The following is a 26298-nucleotide window of genomic DNA, read 5'->3' on the forward strand; positions in this document are numbered from 1 at the left end:
AAAACGCTTTGCAGAAATTTCTTCAAAATGTTTTAAATTGATTTGATACATTATGTTGTAAATATCAGAAAAGTGTTTAGTTCATGTGAGTGTAACACACATTACTGGCTATACAGTTGACCCCTGAACAACGGCTTTGAACCACTTGGGTCCACTTATATGCATATATTTTCCAGCAGTAAATACTACAGTACTCCATGGTCAGTGGTTACTGAATCCGTGGATGTGTAGGAACTGCAGACACAGACCATAAATTATAACTCGGACTAACCCCCCCCACCTTGTGCAAGGGTCAACGGTGTTCCAAAATATCTCATCACGCAGGCGAGTCCTGCCACTCGAATCTCAACAGTACGGAGGTGCACAAACTAAGCAATGTCTTGGGAGTCTGGTCAACTTGGCTTGAGGCTCTGAGTCTCATGTTTCTAATGTAGAAAATGTGGACTAATAGCTACTACCTCTTGAGGTTCAAGAAGAATGAAATTCAATGAAATAATACCTGGCACAATTTGTAACTGATAGAAGATGATCAGTAAATGATAGTTTTTTTTAAAAAAATGACTGTCTGACTTAAGCAGAATCGGCAAAGCCATGCCTTAGAGAAGGGCTATATGAAGCCCTCATTACTTCCCTTCCCATCCCCGCACGCCCACCCGCGGTCTATGACCTTAACAGCTACTATTAATATATATGGCACTCTTGGGCACCAATAAGGCCGTACAAATTTCTCAAAATCCTGAATCAGGCAGTTACCAACAATGAGTTTAACTTAGTACGTGAATGTAAGCCTCTTGATCAAACCTAGGGCAACTGTTTCTACCGTCTTAAAGCCACTAAAATAAGTTTCCTGAAGCTGAATACTTCTAATTTTGTTTTTTCTACTTAGTTCTAAATAGAAGTGATTGAAATATCAGTTTGAAATATCAATTTGGTAAAATTCAGGAAGAGACAGGACACTGAAAATAGGTACACCCATCTGAAAATAAGTAAGGTCTCTCAACATTGACAATGTCATTAAGGTCAACTCTACTGCTGGATTTATTCACGGGCATTGTGATTCTGAAGATACTAATTTACTAATTAAACGCAGACCTGTGCCCAAGATTACCTATATAGTGCTGTAATAAGTGACTCGGTGCACTAAAGTATTGTACTGCTGTCTTTGGCATTTAAATATATGCTCCTCCAGACTGACAGCTACTTATGTGGGGCTGAAAAGACCAACTGGATAGATAAACAAACTGTCTTTACAACAATGTTCTCCTTTTAAGACTAATCTTTGGTTTATGGCTGTTTATAAAATATGCTGTTGTGTGCAAGCCTGCCGCTCACTCCACAGTCCAGAGTCTTTGTTTTCAAACGGGTCATATCATTCCCAGTTGCTGTGTGCCAGAACGACCTTTGGTTTTGGTTTCATAGCAATTTATACTGATGTCATACTGTTTGAAATTTTGCAGTCTTGTGTGTTAATTATATACATCAGAAGAAAACACTCATTCTTAAAATGCTCATACCAATGGTTTCTTATATGGTTACTTTTCAGTGGAAGTTTACATTGTCTGAAACATAGACCATATCACCAAAATATATCAATATTACCAGGAAAATCCAACCCGTATAACTAGAAGTCTCAGTTAACTGGAATTTTTCCTATCCTTCAAATTTTAAAAGAGAAGAAAATGCAAAGAAAACAACGTATGATTTCTAAATATGAAAAAAAACCATGTATAGGACCTGTCCTTGTTATAATACAGATTCATCTCCACAGCCTAAGATAGGAAACACAGCAACAGTTGTTACTTATTTAGCGTTTACTACGGGCGCTCTCCTTTACGCATATTTATTTGGAGCTGTTTGTACAAAATGGCACAGATTTTGTAATCCTGCACTTAGTTAAGAATCATTCACTTCCAAATGAACCCTGCCATTTCTGATTATTGTATTCCTGGCTAGTCTGTCAGTTCTTGTAGCAAACTATAACTACGGTATACAGCATTCTCGCAATGTGACTCAGAATAAGCACACCCGTCACTACTTATAGAACCCAAACTATCATTTGTTCACTGGCCCTTCCCGAAGTTTTAAATCATTTAGAACCACCGCTGGTATGGGTCTAAATCCTGGTTCTACTACTTTCTAGCTGACTGATCTTTGACAAAGTTAGTAACCTCTCTGGGTCTTAATTTCTTTCATGTTTGCAGACATTAAAGTCAAGGGCCTGAAACTCAAGATGTGGTATTACCCTCTTTCTTCCTAAACCCCTAACAAATCTGCTTCTTTTTTCCTGTGTTTCCTCTAAGGTGGTCTATAGCATCCCATCCCAACCCATATTATCCAAATCGGGCATTTTAGAGCAATCTCTGATGTGTCTCGCTCCGTAATCCCTGCCCCACCAAATGGAAGCACTGACCCTGGCGCATCATTTCTATCCTGAGAAACCTCTCTTGGGCTTTAACGCTCCCGTTCCCCTCCTGCCACTGCAGGAGTCCAGAACTTCATTAGCTTTGGCCTCGACTATGGCAATGAGTTTAACTTCTCTCCACGCTTCAAGGCTAACACTGTCCAAAGAAATATAATGTGAGTTATATATATTGAATATATATAATTAAAAATTTTCTAGTAATCAAATTAAAGAAAGCAAAAAGAAACAAGAAGTTAATTTTAATAATACTTTCTGTTCAACGCAATATATTCTACCTGCACTTTCTCTGTCTACTAAGTTGCCACTTTACTCTTTGAGGCAAAGTTCAAACCTCACCTCTCCTGAGAAGAGTTCCAGAAAGACACAAATACCCTAGGCTCCAATTTTCTCCCTGACTTCCCAAGTAGCAGCTATCAAATTTATTCACCCTTCATCACAACACCACGCTGACTGCTTCCACAGCAGCTCGGTCACACCGTCTGCTCCAGCCCGGCCCTCACTTCTGCTCACGAATACTTTTGTTTTCTCTTGTTAATTTCCTGTCACATTCCTTAAAGTGGCTGCTCTAAGCTTCTTCTAATCTTCCACTCAGATCACTCAAGCATGAAGCTCAGGAAATGACTGAGGTGTCTTACTTTTCTAAGATTTGAGCCATGGCATTTGAGTTCCCGCATTTCCCTTCCTGTTTATCTCAGAATCTGGCAATATATGCTCAGACATTTTTATGACGTATGTTTCTATTGAGGTATAATTAACACACAATGTAGTGCACAGATCTTAAGTGTGCAGTTCCATGAGTCTGGCGACTGTGTACACCCATCTACCATCACCCAAAACAAGATATATTTAAGTATGTGAATTTTTTTTTTTTTTGGTGAGGCTTAAACAACAGCAGCTTATTTTCTCATAGTTAGAGAGGCTGGAAGTCCAAAGTCATGGTGTCAGCAGAACTGATTTTTTTCTGAGGACCTCTCTCCTGGGCTTGGCTTATAGATGGCTATCTTCTTCTGGGTGCAAAACAAGACAGTGAACATCTTCTTCACCCAGAAAGTTTCCTTGGGCCCCTTTCCAGATAATTCTCTTCCTCTTCCCCTAACCCTCCACCCGAGGCAGCCACTCTCTGATGTCTGGCATCATATATAGATAGTGTGTGTGTTCTTGGGTTTTATATATCTGTGTAATTGGAATCATACAGTATGTTCTCTGTCACATCTGGCCTCTTTTGCTTAATGGGATGTTTCTGAGATGCATTTAAAGTGTCGTGAATAGCAGTGGTTTATTCTTTTTTATACCATTAACCAATTCTGTTGATGGACATTAAAGCTGCTTCCAATTTTAGGTTTTTATGAATGAGGCCGCATATAAATATTTTTGTATGAGTCTTTTTTAACACATGTTTTCATATCTTTTTGGTTAAGTATCTAAGGGTGCAATGACTGGGTCATAGGCCAGATGTTTAACTTTAGAAACAGCCATCAAACAGTTCTCCAAGGGGTTTGGACCAAACTAACTGCTCATCAGCAGCGCATGCGAGCTCCGGCATTACCTTCTGCCCGACATTTGGTGTTGTTAGTGTCTTTGATTTTAGTCCGGGCTGGAGGGTACGGGTCCTCGGCCTTTCTTGATCTTCTTAAGGCCCTCCCCACAGCTTCAAGGAAAAGGCTGCCCTGCTCGTTCCCACTCTTTTCTCCTTCTGGATCTAAGCCTCGTCAGCCTCCTTGCACTTCCCTCTCCATTCATTATTCCCGCTCCCCTGCAGCTTCCCGTGTTCTTCCTCCCCGGATCCTTGCATTCCAACTCCCTGTGCTGAGCTTAAAACACGGTGACCAGTAAGGAAGAGCCAATCCAGGCGAGAAATGAGGGTGGCTTATATGAGTGCAACATGGCAGACGTGTGAAAAGTGGTCAATTCTGAACATCCTTTGCAGGTAGAGCTGACAGGATTTGCTGATGGAGATGGTGCACGTGTCTCCCCTAACTGCACCTATAGCCCTATTGTCTTTTCAAGCACTACTGCTTACTTCTAAAACTCAATAAGACAACACTGAATTCATATCATTCCCTTAAAACCAATTCCACAACATCACTAGCTCTTTTGATTCAATTCATTCTCTCAAGAAGTATTTCTGAGTTGTTCCTGTGTATGTGTCAGGCGCCGTTCTGGCCATTTGGGTTTTACCTCTGTGAACAAAACAGAGTAAACCTCTGTCTTTTTGAGGGTTCCATTCTTCTGTGGGAAGACAGCAAATAATAAATATAATTGCAAGGTAAAGCATATGGTAACTTAGAAGGCAATAAGTGCTTTAGAAAACAAAGAGTAAACTAGGGTAGGATGTCGGGTTAGCCTCATTGAGCAAAGGCTGAATGAAGATGAGAGAGTTCAACAGGGAGAACTCTGGTTGAAGGGTTCCAAAGAAGGACGAACTAGGACAAAGGCATGCCTGGTGTACCCCAGGACCAGAAAGGAGGGTCAACGAGCCCAGAGAGGTGCAACCACGGGGGCAGCGGAGCAGGAGAGGGGCTCAGTGACAGCAGGAGCCAGACCACATGGGACGGTGCGAACCATTAGCAAGATGAGCCCTTACTCCGAGCGAAAGAGGGAGTGAAAGAGGGAGCTGGGGAGCACTGTGAGGCGATAAGTTACATTTTAAAAGAATCACTCAGGCCACTGTCTTGACTACAGATAGGGAGGCGGTGCCAAGGGACCCCCTGCAGATAGAATCTTCTGCAGAATCCAGGTGAGAGATGATGGCGACTAACACGTTAGCCGTAGAGACGATAGGAGAGTGTTGGATTCTGATCCTAGGTTGACTATAGAGCCAACCTACTCAAAATTTTAACTTACAAGTCATTCCATCACACAAAAAGGGAAAAATCTTTAAAAGCAACCTCCACTTTAAGCTCTACTACCAAAAATTAGACTTTAAGGGCACAGACTAGATTGTGTCTCTTATACTTACCGCTTTATTTAGAAGTTATTATTTTATTTCCCTTCCCACATACCCTTTGTGGTATGAAGTAAGGTATGCTTTATTTCTCTTATACATCTTTAGGGGAAAAAACACCCCTTTCCTCACGGTAAAGAAGAATATGGTCTTTCTAAGTCTTAAAATATGTCACAGTATATACCAATAAATTTAATTTTGAAAGTAGTGAAATATGATAGAAAAGAACAGTGTCCAGGTAAGCAGTTTATTGTACACCTGCTATAAAGGGAGCTCAAAAAAACATTCTGACATCCACTATTTTAGAAAAACAGCTTTAGATCCAAAATTTGGTAACTGTGCAGAATGAAAGCGTATTCCAGACAGAATATGTCATCTTTGCCACTCTACATTGGTAGTCAATGGAAAGGCTACCTACAAACGGAGAGCACCCCCTTGGCCGAATTCAAGGGCTCATGGGCTAGCTGTATAGTCTGCCAGTTTGACTCAGTACATTATGGTCTGGGAGAAAGAAACAATAAACACAACACCAGCATGATAATTCAGTGCTGTGATCTATTTGGAAGTAGTTGAGATGCGATTTTCATCTTCAATCATTCATACCATGCTTCCTGGAAGGGCCAACGTTCTCTGCATTGGCTTCATTTTGGTCATTTCCTGAGCTGGGTGTTATGCCAGGTTAAGACTTTATTCCATGGTTACAAAAAGTCAGGAAGCACAACAGGGAGAAAACCTTCCATGTAATTAAAGCCTTTGATTGGGATGCACAGCTCCGGGCAAACGTGTTTCTGACAACGCGAGCAAATCATGCTGCAGACAGAGAATCTGTCCGCTTCCCTGAATCTGTTTTTCACTGACTCCAGAGATCATATGGGCACTGAAACATCCCTGACTCAGCAACAGAAGTGACAAAAGCAATCATGTACAAAGGCCAGGGAAAGAGGCCCCGGGGAATCTTAGCACCCACCAGAGGAACACACAACTGGTAGCAGAGGTTATTCTCAGAGACATGATGAAATCAGAGAAAGACACCCTGTCTGACCTTTTATAGAACATTTCAGAAGCAGAACAATCAAATGAGGAATGCTTTCCATAACAATGGTGTACAGAGTAAAGGAGTGCCTTTGATCAGAGTGGTGGAACTAGGTAACTGAATCGCCTACCAGCGATTGAAATATGCAATAATTAAGGGGCCCTTCAAGTTTACTTCAACAGCTGGTCTTAAGTTGAAAAAGGAGACAGAATTCAATCTTACGTGCTAATGATTATTTAACAGATGTGAAAATCCCACTGTTCTCTTTTCCTTCCTTCTTAAGGAATGCCAAGAAGAATTTTCTTTAAAGCGGAATACTCTAGATGTTTAATCCATTTATGTATGGAAGCAGGAAATGTGTTTTCCAAGTGTTTTACTTAAGAGAGTAATCTGGATGCCTAAAAGGGCACTATAAAAATAGACACTGATTTAAGACAGAAAGTTTGAAAACATACTGATAATGGCAATTGGTATGAGGGACACGGATTTCAAAGATGCATAACATTTTAAAACCATTTTCTCAGACATTTGACTTTATACTTTTCTTTTAAAGATTCTATTGTTGAATAACTAACATAGTTGCAACACTCCATTAAATATTTACAGAGAATCTGAAATAGCTGCCTCTGAATAATAATTGTTAAGAAATTCAACTACAGAAAATTCTTCATTATTTGTGATAACTGGGTGTGGATATGATTTAAAGTCACATATAATTTAGTGTGTAGCCTCGATCTTCATAGCCTATACACCTTTACCAGAGAAGAATTAACTGACTTACTACTTTCTCAGTTTTTTGGTTTTATCATCTTGGAGGTTAAAAAAAAAAAGTCTATAGACAGCAGGATAAACAAAAGTAGGTAGTAATCAAGACTGATTTCATCAGGAATGTCTCTTTTAATTCTATTCTATTCCTTCATATGTGTGCTTTATAAATTGTGTAATTGAGTATCTTTACTAATGATATAAGTGAACATATTAATAAAGGCATATTGCTTCATCCTAGTGATGGACTAATTATATACGAACACCAATGAATACTGGAACTTTTCACACACTGTGGGGAAAAACTCAAACGGAACGGTAAACGTTTCAAATATAGGAGATAAATAAGATGACACATATTCATTTAAGGTATTTATACTGTAATGCTGGAGGCTGTTGAAAAACAAAAGAGACAAAACCAAAGAGACGGAACAAACTCACAGATTTAAAAATACCTTGGCAGAGACATATTTGACATTTCTGTGAAGCTAAAAGAAGAGAGAAACAGATGTTACATCATTGCAGGAGTTACTACAGACCACCTACCAGATGGAGGATATGTATTGAGGCTTCCTTTACAGATTATAAAACTGGAACCAAAGCAATACTGTGATGACGGGGCATTTTAACCATTCATTAAGTCAGGAAACAAATAGGTGTTGAATGCTTGCTGTGTGTCAAGAATTGTTGTAGTCTCAGAGATACATTAATGAATAAAACGAGGAAGGAACTGGGGATGCCCAGCCTGGTGAAGAGAAGAATTGAGGTGGGAAGACAGACATTCTTATTTTTGTGGAACGACTGTCACTTAAAAGAAAGAATGGACTCATTTTAACGGAAGTTAAAGGGAGGCCTTCGGTAGAGCAATAAGAAGGAACTTCCCAGCTCTTTAAGCTGGCTAAACATTGGACAAGCTGCCTCAGCTAATCCCTTACCCACCAGTTCAAGGCAAGGCTGGAAAATCATGTGCCCGGGATCCTTCAGAAGAGATTCCTGAACTATGTGAGGCTCTTTCAATTCTAAGGCCCTGAGGATTATATGATCCAAGCAATATTTTAGCAAAATTAATTGGTGTGAAGCATGTACTGGAGAGAATAAATAGCAGCAGGGAGGGATACGGCAGTCATTGAAATATGACATCATTAAGACCAGGATGAAGGAGATATCTCTGGAAAAGAAAGGATGGACACAAACTTTTTCAATGGAGAGGTCAATCAAAAAGTAACCTTGGAAATGCTTTTTAACCAATAAGGGCTTAGAGAAACACTCGGCATTATTATGACATTTTTAATAGCTTCTTTCCCAGCACATGCCTTACACACTGAAGACGTTCATTACATGCTTGCCTCCCATTTTTCTTCCTTGTCCTAGATCAAAGATACATATGAAACTTATGGAAGTGGTTAATTTTTTATTTAAAATGGATTATTATTATTTTTAAATATTATAGAATTATATAAAGTAATTTCTTTCCCCTCTTTAATAGTAAGTTCTAAAGATAACCAGTTAGGGGCTTCCCTGGCAGTCCAGTGGTTGAGACTTCGCCTTCCAATGCAGGGGCTGTGAGTTCAATCCCTGGTTGGGGAGCTACGATCCCACATGCCTCGCAGCCAAAAGAGCAAAACATAAAAACAGAAGTAATATTGTAACAAATTCAATAAAGACTTTAAAAACGCTCCACATCAAAAACAATCTTAAAAAATAATAAAGATACCAGCTGTACCGGAGTAATATTTTGCAATATTAATCAAGGTTCCTAACCATCACCACCATTGACTTTTTCTCTTGTGTCTTTCTCCACATCCTATGAGCACACAGTACCTTAGGAAAAAGTTGTTAACACAGAAGCAGAATATAAATAAATAAACTCTTGATCTTTGAGTTTCAACAGCTTAGACTTATGCAAGAAACAGAAAGGTTCCAGAAGAATTCTTGAGTATTCAGAGAGTTTTTCTAGCACCCACCCTTCCCAACCCTAGCACTTGACTACTAATGCCTACCTGGAGTAGAAGAAAAATAGGCGAAGGGTTGCTTGTGTCGAGAAGGCACTCTGCTCAATGCTGGCCCCTTCCAAGTTGGATACAATAACAGGAACAAACGATGGATCCAAGAGCAGCAAAATTTCACCCTTTCCCCAGCATGGTGAAGTAGGATAAGACTAAGGATGGATGGGTAGGGCATTTAGGCAGATGAGACAACTGAGACAACTTCAAAGAGACAATAGATTCTGGCCCCCAAGCCTCCCCACACCTAGTGTATCCTAACGGGGCAGCCATACACTTTCTGTACATCGAAGGGTCATGGAAATCCCTGAGAGAGGGCTAGCATTTTAAAGGTCTTGTGGTTAGTATGGACTTATGAGGCCACAGTGATTGTAACAAACTCATAAACAAAGGTACTGATAGGTTTCAACGTGCAAAGCGTGAAAGAAGACCAGATGTTTCTTACTGTCTTGGTTAGCTCAGACTATGATAAGAAAATGCCACACACTGGGTGGCTTAAACAACAGACAATTGTTTCTCGTAGTTCCGGAGACTGGAAGTCCAAGACCAAGGTGCCAGCCAATTTGGTTCCTGAAGAAGGCCCTCCTCCTGGCTGGCAGGTGGTCACCTGTGTTCCTACATGGTGGAGAGGGTGTCCTGGTGTCTCTTCTCCTTCTTAGAAGGGCCTTAATTCCACTATGCGGGCCTCACACCCTAACCGCATCTAAAACTAATTATCTCCCCAAAGGTCCTACCTCCAAATACCATCACATTGCGGGTTAGGGCTTCAACATGGGAATTCTGGGTGAATGTAATTCAGTACACAGCATTTTGCTCCTGCCCCCCCATTCACGTCTTTCTCGCATCCAAAAATACGTTCATTCCACCCCAACAGCCTCAAAAATCTTAACTGCTCTAGCATCAATTCTGAAGTCTAACCTTTCATTTAAAATCAGCTAAAGCAGGAGCCTGATGCAGCGTCTCCGCACACGGCCTGTCGCCTCCATCCTGAATTGCGGTGTCTCGCACGGCGCTTCTGCTCATGGTGTGAGGTGCTGGCACAGCCACATTACATAAAGAACTCTGGTCTGAAAGGCTGGGTGAAAGTCTTTGCACGCAGCACCCTAGGAGCAAGTAAAACTAGACTGTGCACACAGGAAAAAAAGTTAAAACTCAGTATCTTCGGGCCTGAACCAGGATGGCGGAGTAGAAGGATGTGCTCTCACTCCCTCTTGCGAGAACACCAGAATCACAACCAGCTGCTGGACAATCGTCAACAGGAAGACACTGGAACTCATCAAAAAAGATACCCCACATCCAAAGACAAAGGAGAAGTCACAATGAGACGGTAGGGGGGGCGCAATCACAGTAAAATCAAATCCCATAACTGGTGGGTGGGTGACTCACAGACTGGAGAACACTTATACCACAGAAGTCCACCCACTAGAGTGAAGGTTCTGAGCCCCACGTCAGGCCTCCGAAGCTGGGGGTCCGGAAGGAGGAGGAATTCCTAGAGAATCAGACTTTGAAGGCTAGTGAGATTTGATTGCAGGACTTTGACAGGACTGGGGAAAACAGAGACTGGGGAAAACAGAGACTCCACTCTTGGAGGGCACACACAAAGTAGTGTCTGCATCAGGACCCAGGGGAAGGAGCAGTGACCCCAGGGGAGACTGAACCAGGCCTACCTGCTAGTGTTGGAAGGTCTTCTGCAGAGGAAGGGGTGGCTGTGTGTGTCACTGTGAGGACAAGGACACTGGCAGCAGAGGTTCTGGGAACTCCTCCTTGGTGAGAGCCCTCCCAGAGTCTGCCATTAGCCCCACCAAAGAGCCCAGGTAGGCTCCAGTGTTGGGTCGCCTTAGGCCAAACAACCAACAGGGAGGGAACCCAGCCCCACCCATCAGCAGACAAGTAGATTAAAGTTTTACTGAGCTCTGCCCACCAGAGCAACACCCAGCTCTACCCACCACCAGTCCCTCCCATCAAGCCTCTTAGATAGCCTCATCCACCAGAGGGCAGACAGCAGAAGCAAGAAGAACGACAGTCCGGCAGCCTGTGGAACAAAAACCACATTCACAGAAAGAGAGACAAGATGAAAAGGCAAAAGGTTATGTACCAGATGAAGAAACAAGATAAAACCACAGAAAAACAACTAAATGAAGTGGAGATAGGCAACCTTCCAGAAAAAGAACCCAGAATAATGATAGTGAAGATGATCCAGGACCCTGGAAAAAGAATAGAGGCAAAGATTGAGAAGATGCAAGAAATGTTTAACAAAGACCTAGAAGAATTAAAGAACAAACAAACAGAGATGAACAATACAATAACTGAAATGAAAACTACACTAGAAGGAATCAATAGCAGAATAACTGAGGCAGAAGAACGGATAAGTGACCTGGAAGACAGAATGGTGGAATTCACTGCTGCAGAACAGAATAAAGAAAAAAGAATGAAAAGAAATGAAGACTGCCTAAGAGACCTCTGGGACAACATTAAACGCAACAACATTTGCATTGCAGGGGTCCCAGAAGGAGAAGAGAGAGAAAGGACCAGAGAAAATATTTGAAGAGATTATAGTCGAAAACTTCCCTAACATGGGAAAGGAAATAGCCACCCAAGTCCAGGAAGCACAGAGAGTCCCATGCAAGATAAACCCAAGGAGAAACATGCCGAGACACATAGTAAACAAATTGGCAAAAATTAAAGACAAAGAAAAATTATTGAAAGCAGCAAGGGAAAAACGACAAATAACATAAACGGGAACTCCCATAAGGTTAACAGCCGACTTCTCAGCAGAAACTCTGCAAGCCAGAAGGGAGTGGCATGATATACTTAAAGTGATGAAAGGGAAGAACCTACAACCAAGATTACTCTACCCGGCAAGGATCTCATTCAGATTTGACGGAGAAATCAAAAGCTTTACAGACAAGCAAAAGCTAAGAGAATTCAGCACCACCAAACCAGCTCTACAACAAATGCTAAAGGAACTTCTCTAAGTGGGAAACACACGAGAAGAAAAGGACCTACAAAAACAAACCCAAAACAATTAAGAAAATGGCCACAGGAACATACATATCGATAATTACCTTAAACATGAATGGATTAAATGCTCCAACCAAAAGACATAGGCTTGCAGAATGGATACAAAAAACAAGACCCATATATATGTTACCTACAAGAGACCCACTTCAGACATAGGGGCACATACAGACTGAAAGTGAGGGGATGGAAAAAGATATTACATGCAAATGGAAATCAAAAGAAAGCTGGAGTAGCAATACTCATATCAGACAAAATAGAGTTTAAAATGAAGGATGTTACAAGAGACAAGGAAGGACATTACATAATGATCAAGGGATCAATCCAAGAATAAGATATAACAATTATAAATACATATGCACCCAACATAGGAGCACCTCAATACATAAGTCAACTAATAACAGCTATAAAAGAGGGAATCAACAGTAACACAGTAATAGTGGGGGACTTTAACATCTCACTTACACCAATGGACAGATCATCCAACATGAACATAAATAAGGAAACAGAAGCTTTAAATGACACAACAGACCAGATAGATTTAATTGATATTTATAGGACATTCCATCCAAAAACAGCAAAATACACTTTCTTCTCAAGTACACAAGGAACATTCTCCAGGATAGATCACATCTTGGGTCACAAATCAAGCCTCAGTAAATTTAAGAAAATTGAAATCATAGCAAGCATCTTTTCTGACCACAACGCTATGAGATTAGAAATGAATTAAACAGAAAAAAACGTAAAAAACACAAACACATGGAGGCTAAACAATACGTTACTAAATAACCAAGAGATCACTGAAGAAATCAAAGAGGAAATCAAAAAATACCTACAGACAAATTACAATGAGAACATGATGAACCAAAACCTATGGGATGCAGCAAAAGCAGTTCTAAGAGGGAAGTTTATAGCTATACAAGACTACCTGAACAAACAAGAAGAATCTCAAATGAACAATCTAACCTTACACCTAAAGGAACTAGAGAAGGAAGAACAAACAAAACCCAAAGTTAGCAGAAGGAGAGAAATCATAAAGATCAGAGCAGAAATAAATGAAATAGAAACAAAGAAAACAACAGGAAAGATAAAAAAAACTAAAAGCTGGTTCTTTGAGAAGATAAACAAAATTGATAAACCATTAGCCAGACTCATCAAGAAAAAGAGGGAGAGGATTCAAATCAATAAAATTAGAAATGATAAAGGAGAAGTTACAACAGACACTGCAGAAATACAAAGCATCCTAAGAGACTACTACAAGCAGCTCTATGCCAATAAAATGGACAACCTGGAAGAAATGGACAAATTCTTAGAAGGTATAACCTTCCAAGACTGCACCAGGTAGAGACAGAAAATATGAACAGACCAATCACAAGTAATGAAATTGAAACTGTGATTAAAAATCTTCCAACAAACAAAAGTCCAGGACCCGATGGCTTCACAGGTGAATTCTGTCAAACATTTAGAGAAGAGCCAACACCCATCCTTCTGAAACTCTTCCAAAAAATTGCAGAGGAAAGAACACTCCCAAACTCACTCTATGAGGCCATCATCACCCTGATACCAAAACCAGACAAAGATACTACAAAAAAGAAAATTACAGACCAATATCACTGATGAATATAGATGCAAAAATCCTCAACAAAATACTAGCAAACAGAATCCAACAACACATTAAAAGGACCATACACCATGATCAAGTGATATTTATCCCAGGGATGCAAGGATTCTTCAATAGACACAAACCAATCAATGTGATACACCGTATTAACAAACTGAAGAATAAAAACCATGATTATCTCAATAGATGTAGAAAAAGCTTTTGACAAAATTCAACACCCATTTATGATAAAAACTCTCCAGAAAGTGGGCATAGAGGGAACCTACCTCAACATAATAAAGGCCATATACAACAGACTCACAGCAACCATCATTCTCAAAGGTGAAAAACTGAAAGCATTTCCTCTAAGATCAGGAATAAGACAAGGACATCCACTCTCACCACTATTTTTCAACATAGTTTTGGAAGTCCTAGCCATGGCAATCAGAGAAGAAAAAGAAATAACAGGAATACAAATTGGAAAAGAAGAAGTAAAACTGTCACTGTTTGCAGATGACATGATACTATACAAAGAGAATCCTAAAGATGCCACCAGAAAACCACTAGAGCTAATCAATGAATTTGGTAAAGTTGCAGGATACAAAATTAATGCACAGAAATCTCTTGCATTCTTATACACTAATGATGAAAAATCTGAAAGAGGAATTAAGGAAACACTGCCATTTAGCACTGCAACAAAAAGAATAAAATACCTAGGAATTAACCTACCTAGGGAGACAAAAGACCTGTATGCAGAAAACTATAAGATACTGATGAAAGATATTAAAGATGATACCAACAGATGGAGAGATATACCATGTTCTTGGACTGGAAGAATCAATACTGTGAAAAGACTATACTACCCAAAGCAATCTACAGATTCAATGCAATCCCTATCAAATTACCAATGGCATTTTTTACGGAACTAGAACAAAAAATCTTAAAATCTGTATAGAGACACAAAAGACCCAGAATAGCCAAAGCAGTCTTGAGGGGAAAAAACGGAGCTGGAGGAATCAGACTCCCTGACTTCAGACTATACTACAAAGCTACCGTAATCAAGACAATATGGTACTGGCACAAAAACAGAAACACAGATCAGCGGAACAGGATAGAAAGCCCAGAGGTAAACCCACGCACCTATGGTCAACTACTCTATGACAAAGGAGGCAAGGATATACAATGGAGAAAATACAGTCTCTTCAATAAGTGGTGCTGGGAAAACTGGACAGCTACATGTAAAAGAATGAAATCAGAACACTTCCTAACACCATACACAAAAATAAACTCAAAATGGATTCAAGACCTAAATGTAAGACCGGATACTATAAAACTCTTAGAGGAAAACATAGGAAGCACAGTCTTTGACATAAATCACAGCAAGATCTTTTTTGATCCACCTCCTAGAGTAATGGAAATAAAAACAAAAATAAACAAATGGGACCTAATGAAACTTAAAAGCTTTTGCACAGAAAAGGAAACCATAAACAAGACGAAAAGACAACCCTCAGAATGGGAGAAAATATTTGCAAATGAATCAACGGACAAAGGATTAATCTCCAAAATATATAAACATCTCATGCAGCTCAATATTAAAAAAACAAACAACTCGATCCAAAAATAAGCAGAAGGCCTAAATAGACATTACTCCAAAGAAGATATACAGATTGCCAAAAAACACATGAAAGAATGCTCAACATCATTAATCATTAGAGAAATGCCAATCAAAATTACAATGAGGTATCACCTCACACCAGTTAGAATGGGTACCATCAGAAAATCTACAAACAACAAATGCTGGTGAGGGTGTGGAGAAAAGGGAACCCCCTTGCACTGTTGGTGGGAATGTAAATTGATACAGCCACTATGGAGAACAGTATGGAGGTTCCTTAAAAAGCTAAAAATAGAACTACCATACGACCCAGCAATCCCACTACTGGGCATATACCCAGAGAAAACCAAAAAGACACATGCACCCCAACGGTCATTGCAGCACTATTTACAATAGCCAGGTCATGGAGGCAACCTAAGTGTCCATCGACAGAGGAATGTATAAAGATGTGGTACATATATACAATGCAATATTACTCAGCCATAAAAAGGAACAAAATTGGGTCATTTGTTGAGACGTGGATGGATCCAGAGAGTGTCATACAGAGTGAAGTAAGTCACAAAGACAAAAACAAATATCGTATATTAATGCATGTATGTGGAACCTAGAAAAAGGGTACAGATGAACCGGTTTGCAGGGCAGAAGTTGGGAGACAGATGTAGAGAACAAACGTATGGACACCAAGGGGGAAAAGCCGCAGGGGGGGGTGCAGGTGGTGGTGTGATGAATTGGGCGATTGGGATTGACATGTATACACTGATGTGTACAGAATTGATGACTAATAAGAACCTGCTGTACAAAAAAATAAATAAAATAAATATCATCTAAATCAGATATGGGTGAGACTTGAGGATTCATTCTGAGGCAAAATTCTCTCCAGCTGTGAACGTGTGAAACCAGACAAGTTACACACTTTCAAAAATACAATTGTGCGACAGGCACAGGATAGACAGCCCCTTTCTGAAAGGGGGAAATAAGAAAGAAGAAAGGAGTGATGGGTCCTAAGCAAGTTCAAAACTCATTAAGGCAAATTCCACCAGATCTTAAGCCTCAGGAATAATCCGCTGTGGTTGGATGGTCTCCCTCCCAGACCCACGGGGCAGTGGTTGGGTTCCACAGCTCTGCTGGGTGGTGGTTGCACCCCCAAGGCTCTGGGTAGCCCTGTCCCCAGTGCTTCACACAGATGCCCTCTGGCCTGTAGAAACCTAGGCGGCGGCCCTGATGATCTCTGAATTGCTTTCAGCGTCCTTTTTCCCTTTTCTTGAAGAACAGTGCAGGTTTCTAGACCACTGGCTCTGTATTCCAGTAGTGTAGGATATAAGAAGGCGGACAGTCTTCTTTCATCTTAGCTCACTTTTCCTGTCCAGTTAGTTTAAACTGGTATAACCCCGACTCTACCCCTGGCTTCTGCTGAAATGGCTGACTGAGACCTTGATTCGCACCCATGGTTTCTCTATCAAGTGACTGTTCAGCTACACCCTTAGTGGCCCCTTCAGAACAAGCTTGCTCATTCTTTGCATTATGGGTAGGCTGAGCACTTTCCACATCTTCAAGTTCTGATTGCTTTCCGCCTAACAATTCCTTACTCGATTTATCATTCTCTTTTAGCATTTTTCTCTAAGCACTGGAAGGAACCAAGATGACACTTCAACACTTTGCTTAGAAGCCTCCTTAGTTAAATACCCAATTTCATCATTCAGAAGTTCTACCTTCCACAAAACATGAGAATACAGTTTAGCCAAGCTTTCTGCCACTCCATAACAAGGATCCCCTTTCCTCCAGTTTCCACTAACATGTTCCTCATTTCCACGTGAGACCTCACTCCTATCGATCTTAACATTCATATTTCTAGCATGGATGCAACTCAGAACTCTTCCAGCCTCCACTCAATACCCAGTTCCAAAGCCGCTTCCATATGTTTAGATATTTGTTACAGCTGCACCCTATCTTGATACCAAAATCTCTACTGGGTTGCTACAACAAAACACCATAGATTGGGTGGCTTAACAACAGACATTTATTTCTCACAGTTCTGCAGGCCGGGAAGTCCAAGATCTAAGTGCCAGCGATTGGGTTCTTGGTGAGGACCCTCCTCTTGGCCCCCAGTCTTCCAGACAGTTGCCTTCTTGCTGTGTCCTCACAATACAGAGAGAACTCTCGTGTCTCTTCTTCTTCCTATAAGGGCGCTAATCCCATCAGGAGAACTCTACCCTCATGACCCCATCTAACCTCAATATCTCCCCAAAGCCTCATCTCCAAATACCATCACACTGGGATTAGGTCTTCAACATATGGGATTTTGAGGGGGTAATTCAATCCATAGCACTCACCATAATATGACATTAACATCATCATATTCCTAGGATGAGATTAGGAAATGGATAAGAAACCCTGATTTGACTATATCTGAAGAGTTAACTACATCTGAAGAGTTTCTACCATCTGGTGAAATGGGGGCTCAAAATTAAAAGAATAAAGACACTCATAAACTTACATAGCATAAGCTTGCGTAGACACGCACACACATAGATTTTTAGAAAACGAAATCAATCTTCATACTTAGTTTGGCAAAGTACCTTTTTATCCACTCCACAATAGACCATAGGTATCTTTTCAAGTTAGTGTGTATATATCTATACACACGTGTGTGTGTGCATACAACTCACACACACTCTTGTTTATATACATATATACACAATATATCTTATATAATATACTTTTAAAATAATAACTGAATAGTATTATTACATAGCATGAATGGACATTTAGTTTGATGGACATTCTGATGGACATTTAGTTTGCTTCTAATGTCCACTGAGTACTTATACTTGCAATCACTTACATAACTATTTCTACAGGATACATCTAGAGAAATGAGATACTGAGTCACAGCTCATCCACATAAGCAATTTTGATAGGTACCGACCAAAAACTTTCTCATTAAATTAAAATTTTTTTCGTCATAAAAAATGCATGTGCAGTATAAAAAATGGGAGAAACAGAACTACAGAAAAATAAAGAAAACTAGGAAAAGGAAAAAACAAAAACCATTCATAATCCACATACCCAGAAGCATTTTTGTTTCTTTCTTTCCTGGCCTTTTTTCCTTGTACAAATACGGTCACAATTCAGATCATACTGTATTGTTTTGTTTTGCTATTTTTTATGTATCATCATGTCATAAGCATTCTCCTATGTCATTAAATATTTGGAAGAATTTTTTAAACTGTGAAGCACTATGAAGATATGAGCTACTTTTTGAACACTTTTATTTAGATATCATTTATATACTATAAGGTTTGCAATTTTAAAATTTGAATTCATAAATTCAACAATTTTAAACAAATCTACAGAATTTTACACCCATCAGTCAATCCAGTTTTAGAACATTTCCATCAATGCTGTATTACAAATGGAGAGATAGTTGAGGAGAGATATCCTATACTACTTAGAAAAACAAACCAACATTATATATATATATATACACATACATACATATATATCTCAACACTCAGATTTTACTAATTGGAGAGACTATTTCTAAATCAACGTCTAAAGCATTGTCTTCTCTGACAAGCTGCATCTTTGCCCATTTATTTTTCCTCTGCAATGCCGTTTTTCATATGGATGTTCTTGAATGTTTTCTTTTCCCTTCCTCTTTCCCTTGAGCAGGCTATGTTCATTTATGATACCCTGCTGCCTTGCTTCCTTGTGGTACCATCAGAATTGCTGCTTTATATGTGCTGTGAGCCCTTGGGAGCTGGAGAAGCAGCATGAAACAGATGTGATACTTGTCAGTTTTATTCCTGCTGCTCCTGAGAAGGAAGCCCTTTGTTCAAGAACAGAGCAGGCATGACCACCCACTGATGGCATTAACCATAGGAAAGAACAAGAGAAACAGCCCTGGCTCTCCTTGAAAATCTCTCTTCCCTATTAGCAGAGGGAAGAGAGATTCTGCTTCTGCTGGTATCACCAGGAAATTATCGATTGAAGGAGAAGCAGCGATGGAAGTGAACTCGAGGGAATAACCAAAGTTTCGAAATTATTAAATGGCTGAATCATCTTCACAGGGTATCATTCTCAACTTAATGTTAATAAACAAGAAATTTGAGACAGAGTTGTGAATATGTATTATTATTCCAATTATCCTTTCTATTTTCCAGTTTTTTATCTTTTCTTTTTTAGTTTTTAAATGAATAGAAGTGCGTGAGTGTATGCAATTGTGGGTGTTTGCATTAAGATACTTCTTAATTCTAATAACTTACTCTTGTGCACTGCAATGCTGCCAGGGTGAAGGGGTGTGTGTGTGTGTGTGTGCGCGTGTGTGTGTGTGTGTGCATGTGTGTGTGTGTGTAGTGTAGGGATAGCTTCTCTTGATAGAATGTATGAGGATTCCCAATTCTCCATTTCGCAAATTAAATTTCAATAGAAGCATGTGCTTTCAAGTAATTCTGAATGAAATCAAGCTTAAAGTGACCAGTGTGGAGTGGAAAAAAAATTTATGAAATGAATACAGCAGAGCTGGGGCAGTAAAAAAAAATCCATAGAAAATCTTCAAGTTTTATTATAGGCTTCTTGCACATGGCACACATTTTTCTTTTCATTCCAGGCTATCATGTTGCCAGTTTCTGGCTTTGCTATTACAAAGTAATCCTAGAAAGGCAGGTAAATCTGTTCAAGAGAAAAGTTTGAATTCTAAACAGAACAAAGGATCTTTTGATTAGTGGTTACTATTTTATTGTAATTAAGCAAAAGTAGCGAGATCTGAGCGAGGACCAAAGAACAAGGAACTCCTCATTTCTATGGCAACAAGGAAAATTACTCCTTTCAGAGGTTTTAGGGAACTCTTTGCATTACACCACTTTTGGCAAATTTAATTCAAATAACTCAATCCTGTGTACTGTATTATCCTCAGGATTAATAAATATATATAAATATAAACTGCTTTTAAGATATTATTTAATGTAAGCACCATAAAATCTTTTCGCTGGATTGACATAAAGAGCAGTGATTTTCCAAACACAAAGCTAAGATACGAAGAAAAAGAGAGAGAAGAGAAAGAAAGCAAATAAAATAGAAAATGCTGAGAATAATGTTAAATAAAGAATAATCTAACCTGACTGGAGACTCAGTGGTCACAGCTGACACCCTGGAGAATTATGATGCCAGCTGAGTTGCATTAAGCTCAAAGCCTCAATGATTCTGCCTTAAATAACCACAAGGGTGGATCCACATTGGACATGTGGATTATTCTTATGATAATTTTGCATATGGTACTTTTCTCTAGCGAAACTATCAATTTTACCCTCCTCAGTATTATAACATCTCAAATAAGGAAACATTAGGCTTTAAAACTTCCCTGGAAGAAGCATAAACACTGATTTATATCTAATAACAAATCAGGACACGGGGTCTGACAGCTCATGCTACAGAAATACAGAATTTTTGTTTACATTAGGAGAAATACTTTAATGTGTGTCATTTTGCACCATATTACAATCGGATTAAAACTGTTGCTCATTCGTGTTGTTTGCACTGATGAGATTAATATCAACACTCTTTACTGAAGAACTAACAAGGCTACAGTGGCTTTTTATGCATTTACATTCCCAATCTACTTCCTCTTTCTCAACTGACGTACAGTATCTTTTAAGAGACAGCATCTTTCAGCTTTGCCATTTTTATCACCTTCATCTCGAGAGCCTGCTGGCAAGTCAGCGGCATGTCAGAAATGGGTGACGAACATGAAGATATGCAAGTGTGAATTCCACGAAGCATGATGCTCCTTCCATGCCATGTATTTTTGGCCACTAAAACACTGTGAGTACTTAGCTTCAACACCCCATGTTGTGCATCTCATCCCAGTAGCAATTACAGCTAGAGTCCAGCTGTAAAAACCTGATGGAGATGCTGTGCGGATTCAGCGAAGCAAAAGCACAATTCATTAGCAGTGCTTCCCTTGTTTTCTGAAGCTTTTGCACTACAGGCGTGTACTGACAGGGCAGGTCATTTCTATTCCTCCCTCTTCTCCACTCCAACGAGGGCAAACTACTGAAAAATAACGCAGAAACTCAGGACCACCTCAGATGCCATTTAAATCTTTCCTTAATACGTTAAAGGGAAATCAGATTGCAGCCACAGATGAAAGCACGGCGAGGTAAAGAGGCAATACACCAAGCCCATCTGCAAGTTCTCTCTTTCTAGTTACTCTGAAGAAATGGAATCAATCCGATCAGACTAGCAGTGAACTTGGATTGCAACTCAGCAACGGGCAGGTAACTCTACTGGAAACGTTGATAGTTATACGTATTTATCCAGAAAGAAATGAGTACAATTATGTATGAGTGGTACAGACACCTAGGTAACAGGGTTTCTGATGCACATGGAGCCTTTTTATGCCCAAGCACACCTGAGGGACACCATCAGTTCTGAAGTTTCTCTGCCTCTCGGCTGGTGTGGTGACACCACAGTAGCTGGAGGCTGGTGAGGAGAAGAGAGGTGAGTGCAGAGGCAGGGAAAAGAGTGCATTTGCATCTGTCTGTCCCGGGTGTGACGGGAGACTGCAGTTCCAACTCCAAGTCCCATGATTTTGCGCCCTGTGGCTTCTCTTTGAGCATCGCTGGGTGGAGACTATACCGAGATTAAACAGAGCAGGGGGCAAATGCATCAATAAGGAAGACTGTTAACACGTGGGTTAATAAATTAAACCCCTTGCTTGGGGCTCTTTGCAAATGACGCTCATTTGTTAGCTTAAATAAGATGCTAGTCCTTTATTAAAAGAAATGAACATTTGAAAACATTGATTAAGAGCTGAGCCCTGGCTTATTTAACAAAAATGTGAAAAATAGACACAAATGCAGAAGTTCAAATACAGATTATCGCTTACTCATAGACAATAACTTTAATGAAGCTCAGGGTGCCGAGTTCACAAGTGACCAGAGTTGGCCGGTGAACAGTAAAGAGTCCCTTTTAATAAGTGCGCTAATCAATTTGTACAGTTTTGATAACATCCTTTTGAAATGTGCAGTTGGGCCTAATATAAAGAATCGACTTATATACAGATAGAGAGAATGTTCAGTGGAAATGAGAAAAGTCATTTCATTTTACATTTTATGTGAGTTGTTATAATTTTAAGGTTCTCTCCCAAAACCCACCAAAAAAACAGACAGAGACCTAGGAATCTTAGAGAAAGGAGGTAATGTCTGGTAACCATATTTAACAACTCATTCTTAGCATATATTAGACGTGTGATAAAATCTGGTCGTTGGGATGAATGAATCATTGATGCATTCAGGCAGCTTCCAGGCTGACGTCATGCTCAGCCCTCTTGCCTTTCCTTGCCTGCTTCTAGGGACTGAGATGAAGTAGAGAAACCCAGTGGGTGTGCAGTTTTACCTATAGCTCAGCAGGCATCAGGATAACTAAATGCTCTGTCTGCCTATATGATAACATGGGGCTGGAGTGGTCACCACTTCATCCTATGAGTGGCTCATCCTCACTTCAGTGTTTGCCTGTGATGTAATGTGCATGTTTATGCTTCTCCAAATTAACTCGATGCAGTGTTGGCTACAGTGGAGTGGGAAGGGAAAAGAGATATTTGTAAATGGAGGCCCTTAAACCTCAACACTTGAGTAAGAAAAATCTTTTAAAGTTGTCATTCTCTAAATAGAAAGTGATTCTTTGGAAAAGAAAACCTTTCCTTTTAAAATAGGACAATTCGTGCTTATGAATTCTAATGACTGAATGATTTCACTAATTGCTTTGTTGCATTCCACTTGGAATAGTTTGCATAGTTGAGTTTGTAATGCAATAAACTATGCCTGAATGGTCTGTTTACTGCACTGCAAGTTACAAGGAAAACTCCTTCCTTAAAGGATTCCTCTTTGAAATGCACAAAATGGCAAAAAGCCAAGGGAAGCTGGTGCTTAAGCAACCAAGACTGAGCAGTGCCTGCGTGCATTTCAATCCCAGCCAACTGAAGTAACTGTCATTGGAGCTTTTGTGCTGTAAAATTGCTGCTTTCATGCCCACTGCATCCGACAATAGGAATCCTGGGTCTACTAGGAAGGAGGGAGGCTGTTCTACCATCTAGCCAGATTTCTACATTCCTAAGAAGAGGGCCAATGACACTCAGGCTGGCGGTGCAACTGGCTGGAGAGAGAGACTAAACAGAAAAAAAAACAATATTACTATTATTTTTTGAATTAAGCACTGGGAGCCAGAAAGTTATTCTTTCAGAACAACTCTTTAGCATTTGTTAAAAAAATTAATTTGGGAGAATACTGGGTTTATGAATTACATTTTAAAATTTAATTTTCAGAAAATTATAAAAATATTATAAGTGTCATAAAATCAAGATCAGTAAATACATTATTGAATTTTGAAGGGTAACAATTTAAAATTCATATAATGCATGTAATTTAACGTCTGCATTTGTGTTTTTTTGAGATACTGAACTTTCCTTGCCATGCTATTTACTTGTATGCTGTTTAGTTTATATTAATATTTTATTTATTAGGACATTCATTCAAGGCTCATTTATTGAGCACCTAATATGAATCAGCCATGGAATTTCATTTCTAATGTTGCACTTTAAGCCGCAAATCTATGTTTAAGCTCCAAGCCATACAGATATTTTTTTTCTTAAAATTACTGAAATACTTTTTAAAAAGTTTCTATTGCTACTACCAATTTTTCAGAATTATCCTAACATAATGTCTACCATAAAAGCATGACATCTGAAATAAGACAAACAGCATTACAGTTAATGGGGGGAACGAGTCAAACAATATTTCTTGATTTAAAAAACAACTTTACAATAGGTTGTCAGTGATTACAACACACAGTTATATTTATACCTGATATCAAAAGAGCTGCAGTAAAAAAAAAAAAAGAATTGTAGTGAATAATACACAATGATTTGGCATCCCTTACCTCATTTAGTCATAGACTAATTCTAGTAGAATGGTTTATGTTACTCACACCCTTACTTTGCATTAACCATACATTTTCAGCATGTACTCACACGGCCATTAATGTGAACTAAGTAAGTAACCACATTCACTGCCTTTTTTTTCTTTTTGGAAGACCAGGGATATTACGGCGTCCATTGTACACGTGAGGCATAAAAAATAGACCGCAGTAGTTCTGCCTCCCTATTCTCTCTTTTCCTTAACCTTTTTAAGCTGTTCAGTGCTTTGGCTTTAGAAAGGGTGAAGAAAAAGAGAAACATAAATCATGAAAGAAGAAAAAGGAAGCTTAAAAGGAAAAGCAGGGAAGTGGAAATAGAATTCAAGCTGCAAAAAGACAAATCAGACCCCGTTCCATGTCTCCCAAGTCCTCATCATAGGATGAAGTGGGCTTTGTTTCAGAATTCTTTTGATTACTTTTTTCTCCATGGCTTTTAGATAGACCTGCCTCTTAACTTCCAATTGATAATCCTATGACCCTGGGCAAGTTATTTAACCTCTCCATGCCACAGATTCTTCATCTGTAAAACAGGGTTAATGATACCAACTCCTCAGGGCTATGAACATTAAATTAGATATCACACACACACACACACACACACACACACACACACACACTACCTGGCATACTAGCTTCCTCACAGTAGGTACCCAATAAATGTTAAAAACATCTATCTAGGTCTTCCCTGGTGGCACAGTGGTTGAGAGTCCACCTGCCAACGCAGGGGACTCAGGTTCGTGCCCCGGTCCAGGAAGATCCCACGTGCCGCGGAGCAGCTGGGCCCGTGAGCCATGGCCGCTGAGCTTGCGTGTCTGGAACCTGTGCTCCACAACGGGAGAGGCCACAACAGTGAGAGGCCCGCATACCGCAAAAACAAAACAAAACAAAAAAAAAACATCTATCTACATATACACATACACACATATAAAATAGCAAGTATTCCATTTCTCAAATCAATAATTTTTTTAAATAATCTTGTTTGAAAGAGTCAAGAAACATGTTTACAAGTTAGATTAAGAATTAAGCTGGTTTTCCTAATTACCCTTTGAATAACGGAGGTTTCTGAATTATATTTTTCCTGCGTGTGATTTTTTAACTGCACATTTCAGAATAGCATAAATAAAAAACATGAATAGGTAGCAAGAGTAGTATAGATATGCATTTAACTTCAACTATCCGTGGAAAGCTATCTGGAACCAAGTTTCTGGATCCTAACCTAGTTGATATTTGGAGACAGTTTTGTCCTTTAGTTTAAGTGTTGCTTTTTAAAATTCTGAGTAAACAACACGTCTACTACAGAATCAATTATGCTCTTCCCAGATTCTTTTGGATCTCACATTTTCTTATTACAGGTTAATGGGACTATATCTTTGGATATTATCATGCCTACAGTATGTTACACTTTATGCATGTTGGCCCATCCTGGGAGACAGTCTCCTTGCAGAAGGAATCATTTGTCACTCCAAACCTGTTGATCTGTGAATAGGCTGAAATGATTCTTCGAGAAAGATATGCAGTTAATGATAAACGTGCAGACGACACGTTTCTCTGAAAGCAGAGAAACCAACATTCAAAGTGAACATAACTGGTCTTGTCTCAATCATTAAGAAAAAAAGGTAGAAAACTATAATTCTTGGAAGAAATATGAATAACAAGGATAAGGTAGTTCAACTAATTGTCCAACCACACCATAAAAATGGTCAGTGGTTAGATGTGACGAGTACAGTAATTACCTTTTGCCAAAAGTTGGAATACTTAAGTGAGCAAAGGTAAATTCTTTGTATGTTAGAAGAATAGTACAAATGGCTTTGGCATTGCAACTAAGGAATAAAAACACAAAAGAGATTAATCAAATCGGAGATCAAGCAATTAAAAAAAATTGGCTAGTCATCAGAAAACCTTTTTACGTTTAAAATGTTTCCCTGCTCACC

The sequence above is a fragment of the Grampus griseus genome (genome assembly GCF_964374135.1).
Source record: "Grampus griseus genome assembly, chromosome: 21".
Taxonomy (NCBI): Eukaryota; Metazoa; Chordata; class Mammalia; order Artiodactyla; family Delphinidae; genus Grampus; species Grampus griseus.